Source organism: Lissotriton helveticus, chromosome 12, assembly GCF_964261635.1.
Source record: "Lissotriton helveticus chromosome 12, aLisHel1.1, whole genome shotgun sequence".
Taxonomy (NCBI): domain Eukaryota; kingdom Metazoa; phylum Chordata; class Amphibia; order Caudata; family Salamandridae; genus Lissotriton; species Lissotriton helveticus.
In genome coordinates this window covers 443,879,328-443,893,741 of record NC_136073.1, presented here as the reverse complement: position 1 = coordinate 443,893,741, position 14,414 = coordinate 443,879,328, and positions in this window count along the sequence as shown.

The following is a 14,414-nucleotide window of genomic DNA, read 5'->3' as shown; positions in this document are numbered from 1 at the left end:
TCTCTCTCTCAGGACTCGATATCCCAGTAACCCGCGAAGGTATCTGAAAACACCGGAGCTGGATTTCTCGGCAGGAGAAAAGACAGCGTCTCTCTCAGTACGTCAAAGAGGAGGGGCAGCGTCCGTGGGCTCTCGCATCAGCTGGGCTCTCGGGCAAGTAGATAGCTGCTCTGCTCCAAAACCACCACCGTGTGTTTCCTTAAGGCAACGTTGGTATATTTATACCTGAAAGGTGCCGGGTTTGACGTAAGGTTGGACATAAGACGTCAATAAAGATGTCACTAAGAACTGGCCGTTCTTAGAGTGCTCACAGGAGTTCTAGGACGAAATCAAAACAAAAGCAATGGGGAATTCCCAGGTTACTGGAGGTTTAGTTAGTTTACAGAACTCGTTGTACTTGCTAGGAGCCTGGGGAAGTAGCCTTGCTTAATTTGGACAGCATGGGCTATGACTAAATATGGATATGATTCTTATGCCTTTATAAGGATATTATTGATTATAACCACATAAGGGCATAAATCAGGACTATCGAATTTAGGGTCCTAGATAGAACTACAACACTTTATCCCTGTGTTACCTCTAATAATAATTGACACACCCCGGGAACTACCCCTTTGTTCCGAGAACAGGCCTTCCTGGATCCACCTGAACTTACTAAACCCCGTCCTACACTCATGAGCCTTAAGATGGGTTTCTTCCAGGAAACAAATATGGGCCTTACAGTTGTAAAGAAATTCAGCCACTCTAGATAATTTCCTCCTATCTCTCAGGCAATTCACGTTCCAACTTATTATTTTAATTCTTGTAATACTAGCCATTTAATAAAGTTTCCGAAAAAAACATACTACATACCCAAGCTAGTGATGCACTTTCTTTTACTTTAGTTGTATCAGGACTATTTTATTTATTTTGCTTCCCTCCCCCAACCCCCCACCCAACACCCTCCACCCCCTGAGGAACCCCCTCATACTTCCCTCATACTTCCCTTCGCCCATCATTGTCGCCTTTTCAGGACTACCCCTACACCAGCAATAGAACAAACCCCTAATAGGTGAAAACATAAAACCCAAAAATTAAAAAGAGCAAAAGCAACCCCTTTTGGACGTTGACGTTGACATTATGCTTTCAAAGAAAAAATAACAGAACTCTTTCATCAATTTGAAAATACATATCTGGTTTCACCATGGGTTGAATTTTGGATTGTGTTAGGTGTACTTTTTCTCCTACTTTGGCTCATTCTTGTTTTAAGTTTGGGACAGATGATAGATGGAAAATACAGTAAAATGGACACAGCAAGTAAGAACATTAACTTGCTCCTGAAACTTCACAAATCATCTCATTGTGAGCGAAGAGACCTGTCATCAGTGAACATCACAGCCATCCCTATACCTGGTGGTATAGCATGGGACACAACTGATTATGACATTTATGGCCCAGTAGAACTGTTGAAGATTCTACACCAGTTTAAGGTTTCTTTGAGTGACTTTGTCTCACCCAGCACATTTTCTGATGATTGGAACTTTTTTTTTTTTTTTTGGAGTTCAAAAAGTGATCTTTATTGGGTTTAACACAAGATACATCGCAGTGTGCCTACAACCCTGAGGCCGGCAGCAGGAATAGAAATCAGTAATGCGTTATGCATTGACACAGCCTTTTGGCCGACAACCCAGAGGTCCGGCGGCGTATAGATATACATTTCGCAGAGAATAACTTTCTTGTGTAGTACCGGATAGTTCAGAGCATGTGGGTTGAACTTAGTTTTAGATGAAAACTCAGGTAACAGTCTTAACAAAGAAACAAACCGTGATCACTTCACCACCGCATCCTCCCTCTTTACATCAATAAAACTACTGCAATCTCACAACATCCTGACAGTGCCTTTAGTTATTGTTCACTCAGAACAGTCCTGGAGTTGATTTTTCAGATAGTCAGTGAAATAGCACCAGAAGTTTTTGGGTTTAGATCCAGTTGGAAGTTCCTCCTCATAAGTCAACGTGTCTTTACAGTATGTGAGATCCTCCAACCAGTGTGGCAATAACGGGCCCCTAACTCCATTCCAATGCATAGCAATTCTACGCTTTGCCATTAACAGTGCAATAACACAAAATGTTCTTTTTTGCCCACGTATCTGGGGGATAAGGCCCAACAAACATATTTGTATCGAACACACCACAGGGACCCCCAGCATATCACTTAAGGTTCCCGTTACCTGAATCCAATAGTCCGCAATTTTCGGACAGTGCCAAGCTAGGTGTATGAAGTCTGCATCTGCCATTTTACATCTTTTACAATTAGAATCTGTGCTTAGTCCATAGCTGTACAGTCTATGTGGCGTATAATACATTTGGTGTATATATTTATAATGAATTATCCGTAAGTTCCCATTCGGTGTCAGCAAGCTAGTTAACATGCATGTTACAGACCAATCTTCAATAGATAATGGTGCGTCGTCTAGGACATCATTCCATTTTTGCCTTGCTTTCTCAGTGTCATCTGCAATATCCCCTTGCAGCCTAGTGTACAACCTAGAGGCTATATGTGCCGGAGTAGAAGTTGTTAGTATGAACTGTAATGAAGTCATTTGTGGGGGTTCCTCCAGATAGGATTGGTAGAGGTCTTTGCAGACGGTAATAGGTAAAGCTGAACAGCAGTGAGGGATTACTGATATAAGTCAGTGTTTCCAACGTTTTGAATTGGCCTTGTTCATATAGGTCACCCATTTTATCTATCCCCGCCTGCTGTAAAAGTTTCAGTCCGACGGTTTCTTGAGTTACCGTGATTTCTGGATGGTGTGCTAGTGGCATTTGGTGCATATAGAGGCAGTTTACCTGCTTTTTTGCCCGTCAGATGCCAGGCCGTGTTAGTAGCATCAATGGTGTTAATATCCCGAGCGTGTAATGGTGGTCGTTTGTGTGGTAGTATTGCCGATAAAGGAATAGGGTACGCATCACCTGTTTCAACCGCTATATGTGTCATATATGGTATTTCATGGTACCAATAATGTGCAAACTGCGCTTGTGCGCATAGGTAGTACAGATAAAAATCAGGTAGTTTGAAACCTCCACTGGCATAGGGTAACGTTAACGTATGCAAGTCTAGCCGGGCTTGCTTACCTGCCCAAACGAGGTGTAGCACCAGCTTGTTGATGTTGCGGAATACTTCCGCTGGTGGTTTAATGGGTATGTTATTAAATAAATAGAGTAGTTTGGGAAGGAGTACCATCTTCACTATGGCTGCTCTGTCTGCTAGCGAAAGGGGCAATTTGTTCCAGCGATCAATTTTGCTCTCTAAGTCAGACAGTACCCGTCCATAATTCGTTCAGATAACTAGTTCAGGGTCTCTATGGTACCAAATGCCTAGGTATCTTGTAGGGTCCTCCCTCCATTCTAGCGGGTAGTCCAATGTGAAAGGAGCAGTACTGTCCGTTAACGTTATTATTTGGGATTTGGACCAATTAATGTGTAGGCCTGAATACTGTCCGAATTTGATATATTCACGTAGTAAGGAGTTAAGGTTTTGGGCCGGATCTTTAACGTACAAAACCATATCATCCGCATATAAGGATATACGCAGTGGACAAGTTGGGAATTGGAGCGCCGAGTAGTGATGATGTTGTCTTATTTTACATGCTAGTGGTTCCAGTACCAACGCAAAGAGCATTGGGGACAACGGGCATCCTTGCCTCGTTCCCCTGTCTATTGTTATCGGGTCGGAGATGTAACCATTTACTTTTATGCGAGCCGAGAGGTCCGTGTATAACATTGATATCCATTGCGTGTATAGGATCGGAAAGCCCATGCGCTGTAACACTGCATGGAGGTATGGCCACTCTATCGTGTCAAATGCCTTGGCGGCGTCCAACAGTACCGCCGCAGCTTTCATGTCAGGTGTTAAATAATGCGAGAGTGCAAATAGAGTGCGCGTGTTATGCGTTGTCGATCGTTCCGGTATGAAACCAGATTGATCCGGTCTGACTAGTAAGGGCATCAGAGGCTTAAGTCGTGCAGCAAGAACACTCGCAAAATATCTTAGTATCTACGTTTATGAGTGATAATGGCCTGTATGAGTCGCAGTATAATTGATCTTTACCCGGCTTCAATACCGCTACTATCATTGCCTCATGAAGGGATGCTGGGAGTTGTTGTTGCTCGTGAGCATTACCGTACATTCTTACTAGATGGGGAGCTAGCAAATCTACAAATGTCTTATAAAATTCCCCCGTGAACCCATCAGGGTCTGACGCTTTTCCGTTGGGTAGGGCTTTGATGATGTCAGTTACCTCCTCTACCGTTACAGGTTGTGATAGGTATGTTCTATGTGCATCAGACAGCCAGGCAATTTCGACATCTGCCATGTATTCCATTACATCATCCCTTTCCGCCGAATTGTGAGATTGATACAAATGCCCATAGTTCGTTAGAAATTCCTCTAGTTTGCCCTGCATGTCATATTTGACAGTGTCAGTGTGGTCTTTTATCATGTGTATGTGTTGTGGTGCACGTCCAGAACAGATCTTTTGCGCTAATGCTCTTCCCGGTCTACCACCCTCCCCATAATTCCGTGCCTTCCATCGTTTCGAAATGTAGTTCAGTTCATCCCTGGCATAGTCCTGGTGTTCAGCTAGTATTACCCTAATGTCACCCAATATGGAGGGGTCCCCGGAGCGCTCGTATCGTCGTTCTAATTCACCGAGTTTGGTTTCCCTATCTTGCAGCTGTTTACGTATGTCTTTTAGGATACCAGCAGTTGTGTTGATGCATGTACCACGTATGGTCGCTTTAAAAGCTTCCCATAATAACCCTGTGCCATCAGTTGTCGGAGTATTTATCTCACAGTATTCAATTATGGCTTTGTGCAGAGTGTCTGTGTAGACTAAGTCCAATAGTGCTGCAGCATTAAATCTCCAGGTAAATGGAGGGGGGGTGTAGTAAGGCATGTGCAAGGAGAGCAGTATTGGGTTGTGATCTGATAGTGTGCGCGGTAAATGCTTGATGGAAGACGTCCATAGTGAGACATCCCCCGTGCCCAGCCAGTAGTCAATTCTTGACCAGCTGTTGTGTGCCGCAGTTATGTGTGTAGCTTCTAATTGACCTGGATGTCGTGCCCTCCAGATGTCAATGAGTTGTAAATCCGACATAGCATCTCGCAACACTTCCAATGCCCTTTTGTGCGGCTGAACAGTGTTCCGTGAGCGATCTAATTCTACTTGTAGTGCAATATTAAAATCCCCACCCCATATGAGATGTTTTACATGTAAATCAGAGATCGTGTGCCACAAGCGGGTGTAGTATGTCGGGTCATCTGTGTTCGGGCCATACGTGTTGATCAACGCCACATTGTGATTACGAAGTATGCCAATCACTATGACATACCTACCTTCTGTGTCTTTAAGCACATTTGTGAGTCTGAAGTTAACTCCTTTACGTATAAGAATGCTCACACCTCGCGAATAGGAGGAATAATTTGAGCTTTGTACCGTTTCCGCCCATTTACTACCCAGTGTCAATGGCGTTGTCGCTGCAATGTGTGTTTCTTGGAGGAATGCAATGTCTACTTGCAATCTGTTAAAATAAGCAAATATACTTCGGATTTTTTTAGGGTTATTCAATCCCCGGACATTCCAGGTGATTAGTTTGAGTTGTGTCTGCTTCACTCTAGCATCGAATTTAGCAGAAGACAGGACCTCGGTAACATTTTGCCAATACGCTACAGAATGGCGTGAAACATGACTCAGTATGCAGGTCTTAGCACTGCTCATTCTAGGCGCTTTGGAGGTTGCGATGCATCTTAGGTTCAGTGATCTGTAGGAAACATTTCCAAACTCCCCCCTCCACCACCCACCCACTTTAGCAACCCAACCCTGCCAAAGCCATATCCCCGAATCATTTAACCTGTGTAACCAACCTATTTTGGAGAACACCCACAAGGGGGGGTCCGCTGGGTACGCATCTCTCCATCCACATTGTGGATGTGGACGGGTGTGCCATCATAAATTGAACAAATTCTAACAGTGTGCTGAGTCTTTACAAACATGACCCGTTGAGTCAATTCTGCAATGAGGTATCACATTCTATAACGGTTGTACATGTAATCACATCGAGCTTTGTTATCCTAGCAGGCAAGCTCCCTACCCCAGTATAGGAGATAAAAACATTAGGCACCCGTTTCAGACAAACTGGCTTTCCAACCCATCTCAACCTTAATTACAGTAAGGTAAACGAAACAGCCTTTACCATAGCCGGGCATCGACTGTCGTAGTGTCCGCGTGGCACACAGTTCAGAAATCGCCGGGATAGCCAATAGTGCAACAGGACAGCTTGGCACCACATTCTGTGGCAGGTGAACATTGTGTAAGGCCATTTGTACCATGTGTCCAAGTCACAAGAGATTGTGAGGAACAATATATCTGCAGGATACCTTAATAGTCTTACCGTCAGGTGACACCTCTCAGTCTGCGCGCACATTCGCCAAGTCCATGATCCACTTAGCGTATGTCCTGAGATATGATGCCATACCTTGCAATGGTGATGCAGGCCGTTTTCATATTTATGTCAGTGGTCAACCAAGTGTACCTGAAAGGAGCAGTTCAATCCTCCTCACTTTGCTGTTCGTCGCGGCCATTTGTCTTGCGCCTTTTGCCGAGCTTCTTGATATATTCATGGGCTGCTTGTGGTGTAAGGAGTATCGTAGATCGATCCGCATGAGTAACTTTGAGCTTTGCAGGGTAGAGCATTGAGTATTCCACTCCCAGATCGCGCAGTTTTCTCTTAGCTGAGTGATATTCTTTGCGGGCCAGCTGGACCGCCATGGTGTGATCCGGATAAAATTGTAATTGATTCCCCTGGCGGGTTATGTCTCCTTTCTCCCGCGCCAGTCTGAGGACTGTGTCCCTGTCCCTGTAGTTCAATAGACGAGCAATGATAATGCGTGGAGGGGCACCTGGTTTTGGCTTTGGTGCAAGAGATCGGTGCGCGCGCTCTATAAGGAATACCGGCGACAGTTCCCCTTCACCAAAGAGGTCCTTGATGAGATTTTCAACGTAGGTCTCCATTCTCCCTGTGTTGGTTGACTCCGGCAGGCCCGCTATGTGCACATTACTGCGGCGGGACCGTGCTTCCAAATCCTTGTGACGCAGTGTTTCCAGCGTTTTCTCCATGTTGGCACAGGATTTGGTGGTGTTTCTGGATTCATCCTCCACTGCCGAAAGTCTTGTTTCCGCCTCTACGAGCCTTTCTCCGTGTTTGTCCAGTTTGGAGGCCATGTTGTCTACTCTTTGGGTCAGGGTATCTAATTTGCCATTCATTTCCTGCAGACTGCGCTGTATGGCACGAAGCACTCCCTCCATCCCGTTGCCGTCATCTCCGTCATTGTCGCCGTCAGTTTCTGAGACCGCCGTGGCCCCTTTGGTTTGCCTTTTAGCCTCAAACTGCACTTTAGTTTGTTGTTTCTCCGGTTTTCCCATCTTACTGCCGTGGGGTTGTATTTTCCGGACGTTATGTAGTTCTATTGTATTGCGTAGTTGCACCCCTTTATAAGGAAAGAAAAACCTGCGGTATGTAGGCCGCTTTATGTGCAATGAGGTGAAATCAGGCGTGTCAGCTGCTGTCTCGCAGGTGCAAGCTAGCAGGGGGGGGACCTGGGGCCTGTTCAGCCGCTGTTATCTCGTCGAGTTGCAGGGTAGGGTGGGCGCGAGTCGTAATCGTCGTAGCTCGTCAAGGCGCCATTTATAAGCAATGTGTGCCTTCGGTGCGTAGACGGAGCATGCTGCGTGGCACGCCGTAGGTTGCCGCCATTAACTCTCCACCTTCCTCTAGACAGTCCTCACAGCCAACTCACACGCTACATAAGTGGGCGTCTGATAGGCTACGTAGTGGTTCTTCGTTGACAGTGCTCACCGCTTTATCCCGTTGTTCACTAGCCACCAACAAACCAAGTCTCCGATCATGCGAGGCTGGGAGCAGTCATACCATTCCTAGAAGGATCAGAGCTCCTGTTTAGTATGCATGTGCTCCGTCTCGTTGAATCGCTCCCTGATTACTCCACAACAGCAACAGCCCGCCACTATATTTCGAACTGCGCGGGGTTTGACGTGGCAGGTGTGGCGTAGTAGCGCGCTGCAGCCTGGCAGATCAGCAGGTCATTTGTGCTTTATTGCAGTGTTCTGGTTGGGACTTTTATATAGTTTTGCAGACCTACGATAGCGGAGACACGCTCCCCCTGTCCCCCTGGTCTCAGAGGGTAGTCCCGCATACTACAGCGCAGCCGCCATGTTGCAGGGTACAAGCTCGGCAAGCCGGTCTATGCCGCATGTACTCACGATTCAAGCGGTGCGGGTGTTGAAGGCAGTCGCTAGGTGTTGAATCGCCGTCAGGCATCCGGGGGACCACCGGGGTGTTACTGGAGTTGCATGGAGATGCATCGGAGGCTGTTTTCAGTTCCGATGTTGGATCGCGGGCGCCGCCATCTTGTGATCGTGACCGCAGTGTCCGCGTTTCACCGTGCTAGCAGCAGCGTCCGTTAGACCAATCTTCTCACTCCGACGAGCGCTGGGGTGTTCCAAAGCCCATAGTTGCCAAAAGAATTGCCAAATTTGACCAACAGCACCTCTTTAAGTCAGTTAACGGACACCCGTCCGGCGGAGCTGACTCAGGAGCCAGCGATTCCGCAGTGCGACCTCTAGCGCCCTCGATGATTGGGACTTTGAAACTGTTAATAACATGATGACAGATTTAGAAATGTCAGCTAAATTCACAAAACATGAATACTTAGAAGGTTCATCAGATTATGAACAAATGTATTGTTTTAATCATTATGGTCAGCATTATTTGCACAAATCTGCCAACCCTAGAAATATTTTTACTTATAATCAATGGGAACATTGTCCAACGCCGCCAAAGGGCAGCTAAAAAATATTTTATGAAAAGTTTCCATACTTCTCAGGTTTTAATGACACAAATCTAGAAACGTTTTATTTAAAAAATGTGAATAAGACAGGAATGAAAAACATGCTGACTAATACTAAACAAATTTATTCTGTGAACTTTTATGCACAGCTGTCTACATTAGGTTTTAACTTTTGGAAAGACAACATTTAGACAAAAACTGTCTGGGGCACAAAAGGTGCAAGGTTTAGAAGCCTTATTCAGAGCCTGCATTATCCCAGAACAAATAATGTTTTTAAATAACACTGTTCAACAAACATCATGTCTTGGCTTAGCTAAGATAAAGGATTTAAACAAACAGTCCATACCTAAAGCCACACCTGACAGTAACGGCACTGCAGATGAGGAGGTAGACGTAAAACAGATTTTACAACAGAACAGAACTAATCATGATTGAAAAAAATGGTCAATCTGGCCCACAGACATGATTACCTATCAAGATAGATTCCAGGAACAAAGCACAAGGGTTCACAGTAACTAGGCGAGATCCAAGATATTCCCAGAGACAACATCCAGGGATAGTTACAACATACAGTGTAGGAAAACTATGCCTTGAGTGGCTATAGAAATCCACACTTCCAGAAATTAAAGAACACTTAACTTGACTTAAAGAAGGCGTTGACTTACGAGACTTCTTACTTGGACCTCGTAAACCACGTCAAAAACTTTTCATATATGCCGGTATATACTCGGCTTACAATGAAGCATGGAAAGTCACGCAAATGGAAACTGCAGAAAGAATACGAGAAATTGATTGTATTCATTTAGAGAAAGCTCCCTCTGTAGTGGACAATGGGTTAACGACTCTGTTCTCCAGAATTTATTCTTTGGACAGCATTGTATCCTCTGCCATTGACATAATAGAGCAGGACTTGCTAATGTTACAACATGGTCAGTCTCAATTATATTCTATAATGTTGCTGGGCTGGATGTTACAAAATCTCTGTTCAGGCTACGTGCCATGGTGTCTAATCAACCCCACGTCATTGTTTATTGTCTTTAACCGTACAGATGAACAAATCTCTTTGGCACAAAGAGGAGCAGACTATACGGTGCTGAGCATAGAAAAACTGGAAAGATTACCATTAACTGTTTCTGAGAAACCAGTTGTGGAGTGGATAATACATGGCACCATCACGATACCAGTGACGATGTTCCAGTTTCAGTATTGCTTAAAACACATACCAGCGGGCCTGTATGAAAGGTTGGGTAAAGAATACATTAAGGAGGTATTTCTTAGTGGAAAAATTTTTAAGAACTCACTAAGCAGTACACTTTTGTGTCAGGGTATTAATTTACACGGAGCCTGTGAGGGTTCTTCAACTAAACTTTCTTGCCACCTGCACGGTTCACCAGCAGCCATGATAGATCCAGTTTTTAGGCAGCTATCCAATGGTAGCTACATAATGTTGAATGATCACAGCTGTTGTGGCATGTTGCCAGGAAAAGCCTATATAGTTAGTGTGTCAGCCAGGGTCACTAGTTGTATGCAAGTAGTGTTTCCAAAAAGCAAGACAGACAGGAAGTCAGCATTATGGCCTTCACTGAATATCTCTTCTATACAAATTGATACTTTAAGCAGAATGAAAGCCATTCTTTTGCAAAAAACGGTGCCACTGACCTCGTCCAGAGAAACGTATGATCTGCAAGTCTCAAGGACTTCTGCGGAGATACATGCCCTATTATCAATGAACTGTCCAATACATTTCTCAGAAATGTTAGGTCGTATCTTAAACATGTCTGATACGAGTGGTATTGTACATGTATTTTAAGACAATTTTTTCGGGACTCTTAGCACCCTTTGAAGCAGTCCTAGGCATTTTCCCAAATTTCGTGCACTCTGTGTTCGGCAGCCTGCCTCTTCTTTTGGGACTCGTAGCAGGAATTGTATTTTTGTTTCCTCTGCTCTGATATGGCAAGTCCAGTCACCAGCGTTACCCAGACTACCATGGAGGACGCCCTCCTAGCCATGCGGTACCGTGACAGAATTACACAGATTCTTGGCTTGGCTTGTTTAAGAGATCTGAATACCACATGGTTTCTTTCGTTCAGACCAATCTTGCAAGATTGCATCTTACCTGTTCTACGATGCCTGCTTTGGGGAGAAGAATGCGTGTTGGACGTTTGTCTTACATTTCCATCAGCACTGCCAACGGATGTTGACGCATTACTGAGTCCGGTAACGGCTCACGTGTTGTGTTGCCCCCAACGGCTAATTATCCTGAAGACGGCATTCATTGAGATCTCACCGGCAAATCCAACTGGAGGTGAGATACGCGGATCAACAGGCACACAGGTACCATCTGATTTGAATATTGCTAACGCGGCCGACGCTGACGGCGATGCTTCTCCTCTGTGCACAATTGATCTACTTAATGAAGTAGTTCCACTTTCACCTACTGTGGTAGACGATTTCTTTGCCAGCCTAGACGAATTTGACGTTTTCTCCTGACACCGAGAATAACTTTTGAAATCTGCACACAGCATTCCATGAAGTCTGAATTTGGCCTTCACTTTTCATAACAAACCTTCCAAAGCTTTGGAACTCTATTTTTCTATGGCTAATTTTGACTTTTTCCCCAAAAACGTGATTATTTTTTTTGGGGCACAAAGTAATCTGCTTAAAGTAGAACTATTCTTAGAGAACACGAAATTCCCTCTTGAATACTTCCTAGAGACAATATTTGACCTTGTCTTAAAAACCAAAACAGTATATTATTCTGCTATGGGATGGTCTCGACTTTTTTTTTCTGTTATTAAGAGCCATTTCATGAATGTACATTTCATTATTGATTTAGTTAGTATTAATGCTTTCATGCTTTATACTTCATATGAAAACACTATTCTCAAAAGCGTACAGTCAAAACCTCATTTTTTCGTGTGCAAACTCTTTCAAATGCATTTTTTGTATTTGGGGTGGGATTGTAAACACATGCTTTAGATATGTTTTAGTGCTTATAATTTAGTAATGTTAAACATAATAAAGTGGAGTGGGTGTTGTATATGAATTTAGGACCCTAGTGTAATTTTCCCGATTCATGCCCATATATAGGTATACATCACCCTATCCTTATATACTCATAGAAATCATAACCATATTTAGACTTAGCCTATGCAGTCCAAATACGCATGGCTACTTCCACTAGTTCCGAAAAGCCACAACGATTTCTTGGAAACACCCGCCTTCAGCAGTCAGGGACTTCCCCTTGCTTGAATATTGATTTAGCGAAGAACTAGTGGAGTTTTCAAAGAATTCAGTCTTTGATGACGTTATTATGTCAAACCTTACGTCAAACTAGGCACCTTCAAGGTATAAATATGCCCACACTTGCCCAGGCAAACACACGGTGGTTTGGAATAGTTCGACTATCTACTTGCCCGACGCATCTCGCTGAAGCAAGTGCCGAAGGAAACCGACCCTCCAGCAGACGCACTGAGAGAGACGCTGTCTTTTCTCTTGCCAAGAAATCCAGCTCCAGTGTTTCCAAGCTACCCTTGCGGGTTGTTGGGAAATCGAGTCGTGAGAGAGAGATACTAGACCTCCTTCATTCTAAAACCAAGGTACGGAGCTGATTAGACCCTTAGAGAATTCTTGGATTAGATTCTTGGCAAAAGAATACTGAAATTAAGCTACACCTCACTTACTTCTTCCCTTGTACTAGACCTAGGTTAGGTACACCGGGGTAGGCGTACTTTAGAAGCACCAGTTGAGTACTTTTTAGTCTTTATTTATTAATGTATGTATTCTATGTATTTTAAGGCTTAGAAACCATATCATGCTTTTACAGTATTGCGATTGTAGCTGTTAATTTCTTCTGCATGAGAAAGAAGACTGTTCAATAAATACTTTTTATTGAAAACGCCCGTCTGTCTATTTCTCTGCACCTCCGGTGAAATGAAGCATGCACGATTGACTGAGTGAAATAACTATCTGTTGTTTTCGCGACTCTAGAGATACATTTCTTATTCTTGGGAAACAAAGTTGTCATGTTTATGCGGTTGTCAGAAACTAATCCCTTCTTGTGAATTCGAGAAAGTTTCTAGTGACCTCTGAGCTAGCTGGCACTCACAATTAAGTCTAATATATTCGATAGAGACCTAGTGGACCTCAGTCCTACGTCAAATATATAGTATATATTATTCCAATGCGCAGAGCCTATTGGGAATATAGGAACTACACTACAACACAATTGTACTGTATCCTCAGATTATGTGACAAAATAGAATGCTTCGATCTTTATGTCGACTACTGCCTTAAATCTACACTGCGTACAACAGGGTTCACAACTTGTCTTCAGCTTTCCTTCTCCACTACGGACAGCATTCAAGATATCCTTGATTTATGTAAGGCAAAGATTATTTTCTTAAAGGATGCCACAAAAAACATTCCTCAGTGATTGTAGTGAGTTCTGTTTTCAAATATATACTGTGATCAAAATAGTTTAACGCTTGATACCAGTGGTGCATAAGTACTACAGACAGCATTCAATTAAGCCTCGATTTATTTATTTAAAGCAGAGAAAAAAATAGTGCTGTTGCACTGCTAGTAAGTGCAAACACCTTCAATAGCAGCATCATGTGAACCATGATAACAAACAATGTACAAGTTTGCGCCAAAATGTACCTCCACCACCAACAATACCAAGTACCTCTAGGGTATCACCCTCAACATCGCCACCAGACATACGTCCTCAATTTGTGAAAGTAACAATGCACTGTGTGAAGTGGAACTGTTTAATTTGTTGTGGGGAGCAATCAGTACACCTAGTTTTCACAGCAATTGATAACCATCGATGCTAGTTTCCCCCCCCTCAAAGTTCATATAGTCCAGTATGCAACAGTGATTGATTTCAGTACAGCCCATTCAGACCACGCATCATCGCAGGGTGAGCACACAATAAATACCAGACATACTACTAACTCAGTACACCGTAAATAATCACCACTTGCCCTTGTTAAGGCAAAATTCAATAGTCAAAACACATTTTTACCAGTGTGGTCTGCGTGGACCATGCATCATCGCAGGCTCCACACAAACCGCCCCTACCTCAGTGCACCACAACTCATGAACACTTTACAATAGAATCTTCTGTGTATTATTTGACATATAATGCTCCTACCTTTGTACAGCAGAAGTCATAAACCGTTTATGATTAAATATCTGTATATGATATCATGATTACTATTCTACATCTTACCAACAACAACGTAATAAAATGGAGGCGAGCACATGTGCCCGTACCCACTTCAACTATCTATCTGTGTCTGTGTATTTATTATGTTTGTAAAATGCTGCTCCTCCGCCCTACCACTTTATATTGTGCTTTAAATAGCGTATGCAACCATCTTACCTGTGACAGTAAATGTGGGCTATTCCTTCTTTTTTTTTAGCATATTTATATAGCGCAAAATCAACCCAAAACTAATACATTTTCAGGCACGCGTACATTACGTCATTACTCTACAATAACA